Raw genomic sequence first — 6,000 nt, forward strand, 5'->3', positions numbered from 1 at the left:
ACTGTCGACCATCCTTAAAACGTTCATGCCACTTGAAACATGCCGTACGCTTCATAGCAACATCACCGTAAGCCGTGTTAAGCATAGCAAAAGTTTCAGTCGCAGATGTTCCAAGTTTAACACAAAATTTCACAGCAAGTCGTTACTCCTTCAGGTCATTCATTCCGAAATCCGCCAAACGAAAAAATCGCACTTCACTTAAAACCGCGTAGCTAATAAACAAATGAAGATATCTGCAATCGGGAAATGGCGTCGTAATCAGCTGATCTGTCCAAACCTAGCGACACCAAGCGGATTCCCTGGAACCAACTAGAGCCGCCCAATTCAAACAGTCCGCGTATTTTTTGAACAGCCCTCGTAAAAACTTTTCTGCAGAGCTACGCAAGGGTTATTTTCGCATAGTCTTTTTTAATATTGAACTGATAGAGTGAGGACAAATAGTCAACAGCATCCACCGCCAACTTTTAGACTACCCTTGTTTTACCGACTATTGGGATTTGACTATCACTCTTATAACGCATCCGCAGTCCCAAAGAGCGAAGAGCGTCTTGAGGCAAGAGAATGCAAATTATGATTCCTCTGAATTTACAGTCTGAGTTTCCTAACCTTTGGGCCACGCCCGAATCAAAAATAAAATGAGAAATATATACTTCCGTACGACATCAACTCTCTGAACATTTGTTCTTATAAACTTCCGTACGACATCAACTCTCTTAACGTTTGTTCTTATAAACTCACCGAGCTCTGTTTTTCTTTACAATTTACCCAACATGGCCAGGTGGTTAAGGCACTTGACTCGTAATCCGAGGGTCGCGGGTTCGAATCCCCGTCACACCAAACATACTCGACCTTTCAGCCGTGGAGACGTTATAATGTGACGGTCAATCCCACTATTCGTTGGTAAAAGAGTAGCCCAAGAGTTGGCGGTGGATGGTGATGAGTCTTCCCTCTAGTCTTACACTGTTAAATTAGGACGGCTAGAGCAGATAGCCCTCGTGTAGCTTTACGCAAAATTCAAAAAACAAAAACAAAACAAGCATCACAACCGGCTTGATTACCAAATGAAGATTTCTAGTATTGGACGAGAGATCTCGTTGGCACTGGACCATAGGAGTGCCGCAGACACATTGTGGTTGTTATATTTTACTCTATTCCTTACTTATAATCACGACTTCGTATTAAAGATGTACAACCTTTAGCAAGTACAAACGAAAAGTTACAAAAAACAATAACTACGTATAGCCATCCTTATTAACAGACTAAAGCAAAGGTAGCTAGTCAACAGCACCATCTGCTAATTCTTGGATTACTACTTTATTGGCGATTATTGGAATTTTCCCGTCCACAGCCCTAAATGGCGGAATGTGTTTTTGTTATAACGAGCCACATGTTATGAGCTCTCGTTTTCATCGTTATAACACACTAATAACCAGGCCACACCTGACCCACAAACGAAAAGATAAAAAATGATCCATTACCTTCGCTAAATAATATCGTTTACCATTTTCTTGAACGTGCTGTTTATCTTGGAAGAGTGCCAAGAAATCCCCTTCTTCACTTTATTCGCAGGATAATTGTTGTTGTGTCGATGACTGAAGCATAGTTTTATTTAAGCATCTTGGTGACTCTTGAGAGAGATTTAATAGTACGTGCAAGTAGATGCGTAACTTTTAATAATTAATAATTAAGTTCAAACGTAAACTCGTGAATAGATTGAAATTCTATTTTATGACATAACGTTAGTTAATAGTAAAAATACTATTATTACTTTACATTTCATACTTATAACACTTGTTTGTTTGAATTAAACACAAAGTTGCACAATGGGTTATCTGTGCTCTGCCCACCATGAGTATCGAAACCAGATTTATAGCGTTGTTATGTTCGCAGATATGCCATTGTGTCACTGGAGGGGCTACTAATAACAAATACTTGTGGGAAAGAAATTACAATTTGGTTTTTACATGCAAGGGCGCATCTGTCTATCGTACTGGTTGAATGAGGTCTTCAAGTCGCTAAGCCTTTTTTCCTCCCCAGTACCTACGGGACGTCACAATGAGTTGTAATTGCGTCATTGTTTACACATGCGTACCTTTCAGTATGACTGAAGAAATTTGAAAAGTAAGTATGATTATAAATTATGATTTTTATCTGTAGTGTTTAAGCGAAATCTTTATTATTTAATTTTTTTCAGCTGCAATTCCAATATTTGTGGTAAAGCAAGGACTACTAATATTGTGAAAGAAGCGGTTATGAAAGAGGTATTGAGCTAACGCCAATATTCATTATAATATTTGAACGAGTTCACTGAGGCTTCTAGTTGGAATTATCTTTTCGAGCGGAAGTTTACTATGGAATGAAGAGCGTATACAAGGCAGATATAACCATTATAATACTAGAGGGAAAGCAGCTAGTCATCACCACCCACCGCCAACTCTTGGGCTACTCTTTTACCAACGAATAGTGGGATTGACCGTCACACTATAACGCCCCCACGGCTGAAAGGGCGAGCAAGTTTGGTGCGACCATAACATTATAACGCCCCCACGGCTGAAAGGGCGAGCATGTTTGGTGCGACCGGGATTCGAACCAGCGACCCTCGGATTACGAGTCGAACGCCTTAACACACTTGGCCATGCCGGGCCATTACTGGGAAATAGTCCTTATACATTTAGTTTTATCATATTTATGTGGTTTTTGGGTAAACAATTAAGGGTAAGTTTTGAGTCTCTTCACCTCAAAAACGCTCTCCGCTCTTGGGGCTGTGAATGCGCTATAAGAATGATAGTCAAATCTCACTGATTGGTCAGACAAGAATAGCCAAACAAGTTGATAGTGAATGCTGTTAATCTTCTCTCTGGTCCACCATTCAAAATTAAGGAGGTTTGGCTCTGCGCAGATAGCCCTTTCTGTATCTTTGCGGCCCGGCATGGCCAAGCGCATTAAGGCGTGCGACTCGTAATCCGAGGGTCGCGGGTTCGCATCCCCGTCGCGCCAAACATGCTCGCCCTTTCAGCCATGGGGGCGTTATAATGTCACGATCAATCCCACTATTCGTTGGTTAAGGAGTAGCCCAAGAGTTGGCGGTGGGTGGTGATGACTAGCTGCCTTCCCTCTAGTCTTACACTGCAAAATTAGGGACGGTTAGCACAGATAGCCCTCGAGTAGCTTTGTGCGAAATTCAAAAACAAACAAACTGTATCTTTGCTCGAAAATTCTAAAACAAGAACCGGAAACTAGCTGTGAATGGTAACAGCATCGTAATAATAATTCCTAGTCACGGCGTAGCGGCTTATAGAATGGTTTTTAGTTGTGAGTGTTTGTTTTCTAATACAAAATGTTACTTCATAGTTCTGTCATCTCTTGACTGATTTAGGATTTAATTACAGTTTTGAAATCAGAAGGTCAAATTTTTTAGAATGATGTATTTTATTATCCCCAAGATGGTCTCATAGATAAATTTACCCTTATCTTCCATAAAAGGATTTCTATTTGAGGATGGACTGGTAGAGATCCTAATGTGTAATACAGTGGAATCCGGTATACAGGGCCCCACGCTTGGTATTACTAACGCACAAAATAAAGCTCATAAAGGGAGGGGGGAGATTTTATAGATTAATTTACTTCTACTTAAAATAATTTCAAGTGCCGCAGCTACTGATGATTCTCTCTTGCTTTCAAAGCATAAAACAAAGTATTACTAAATTTGGCTTACTTGCTTAGCTATGGCGAGTCTATCGAATGCAATTTTCCCTTTATTTACCTTTGTGTAAGGTTTCTATTCTCTAACTCTTAAAGATATGAGCCTTCCGCGAAAATGACAAAAGATAAACGTGAACTAGGTTTTTCTGGTGGTTGCGAAATATTTCATCATTATGTTAAGAGAAGCTAGCCTAGCAGGTGTCAAAGACCGCTTATTGTTCCATCCTGTGGTTATTAGGAACGCCACTAGCTTGTAAATGCCATGTAAAAAGCGTTTCTATTGAAAGTCTCGGGTACATGCAATTCTGCAAAGTTAATGATAAAAGTTTACTTATTAAATTCTCTGGTAACACAGCAGTAAACTTGAGAGCTTATAACGTACACATTCCAGGTTCGATACCCGCGGTGGGGCATGGAGCATTAACTTCTTCTTAGCCAATATCTTTGTTTTTGGTGTATAAGAAACTGTAAGATAGAAAGAACGAAACAAAAGCCGATAGTGCATTATTTGTAAATGCGAACGGTCGAACGCAGTTTTTTGTTTATAAATGCAAACAGGGTAAACTGTTTACAATAAAAGACTTTTCGCACAATGCTTGTTTTTCTTAGTGTTCTTTTTTTTAAAAGCAAGCGTGAAAAGTGATTTCCGTTTGATCGATTTATTTTATCTTTATTTTGAAACAAGATAAGTTAAGTCGCCAAATAAGCTGTCTGGTATTTACGATTATTTCAATAACTTGCCTTTAAAATACCTGCGTTAACTTAAGAAAATGAATTTTGTTAGGACTATATCTGGACATTAAACTGGCCTTTTCTTAACTCTAGTGGAAGAAACTTATAAAGTCAGAAATCAGTGTTTGATACGCGTGATGATCACAGCATAGATAGCCTATTGTATAACTCGCCTATGGACAAATCACAAATAGCCCTTGCTGAAGCTCGTAATGGGCACAGCACAGAAAGTCCTTTGTGTAAATTTGGGCTTAACAGTTATTTGAGCTCAAATACAACTCATTAATAAATTAAATTACTTTTTTCGAAGCTTGAAAAAATATGGACTATTTATAAAGTTTCTAAACACCATCTGAATATACTCACTGTATTTGTATTGATTATCTACGAGTGATTAGAATGTAAGGTGAGAGAGACTCACCAGTCAGATCGACTTCCTCACATGTACAGTCATGTGAAAAAGTTAGGACACTCTATGAAAGCCTGTGTTTTTGTGTAATATTTTTGGATATATAGATATTTAATCTCAATTTCAACAATACTGAGATATTATAGGAATATAACTAAACAATTAAACTGAAGAAAAGATCTTCTGTACATGTAATTCTACAAAAATGCATATTCTGAGGAAAAGTTAGGACACCCTATCTCCTAATAGCTAGTGTTACCCCTTTGACTGAAATAACTACAGTGAGACGCTTCTTGTAGCCATTTACCAGTCTCTGACATCGGTCTGAAGAAAGTTTGCCCCACTCCTCAATGCAGAATTCTTTCAGCTGTGAGATGTTTGAGGGGTGTCTTGCATGTACAGCCCGTTTCAAGTCACCCCACAGCATCTCATTGAGATTAAGATCTGGGCTTTGATTCGGCCATTTCAGGACTCTCCATTTCTTAGTTTTCATCCAGTCCTTGGTGGATTTACTGGTATGTTTTGGGTCATTGTCGTGTTGCAGGGTCAAGTTCTGCTTCAGCTTTAATTTTCGTACAGATGGTCTCACATAGTCCTCAAGCACCTCTGATACACAGTAGAATTCATGGTGGATACTATGATTGTGAGCTGTCCAGGTCCTGCTACAGCAAAGCAGCCCCAAACCATGACACTTGCACCTCCATGCTTCACAGTTAGTATGAGGTTCTTTCCCTGGAATGCTGTATTTGGTTTACGCCAAACATGTCCTCTGTTCTGGTGTCCAAATAATTCAATTCTGGACTCATCTGTCCAAAGAACATTATTCCAGAAGTTCTGGTTTTTCTCTACATTATCTCTGGCAAACTTCAGTCTGGCCTTGATGTTTCTCTTAGAGAGCAAAGGTTTCCTCCTTGCACACCTCCCATGCAAGTTAAACTTGTGCAGTCTCTTTCCGATTGTAGAGGCATGCACTTTCACATCAACAGTAGCCAGAGCCTGATGTAGGTCCCGTTATGACATGTTAGGGTGTTTGGAGACCTCTTTTAGCATCTTGCGGTCTGCTCTCGGGGTGAACTTGCTTGGACGACCAGACTTGGGCATGTTGGCAGTTGTTTTGAAAGCCCTCCACTTGTAGACTATTTTCCGGACAGTGGAAT

The sequence above is a fragment of the Tachypleus tridentatus genome, chromosome 6, assembly GCF_004210375.1.
Source record: "Tachypleus tridentatus isolate NWPU-2018 chromosome 6, ASM421037v1, whole genome shotgun sequence".
NCBI lineage: Eukaryota > Metazoa > Arthropoda > Merostomata > Xiphosura > Limulidae > Tachypleus > Tachypleus tridentatus.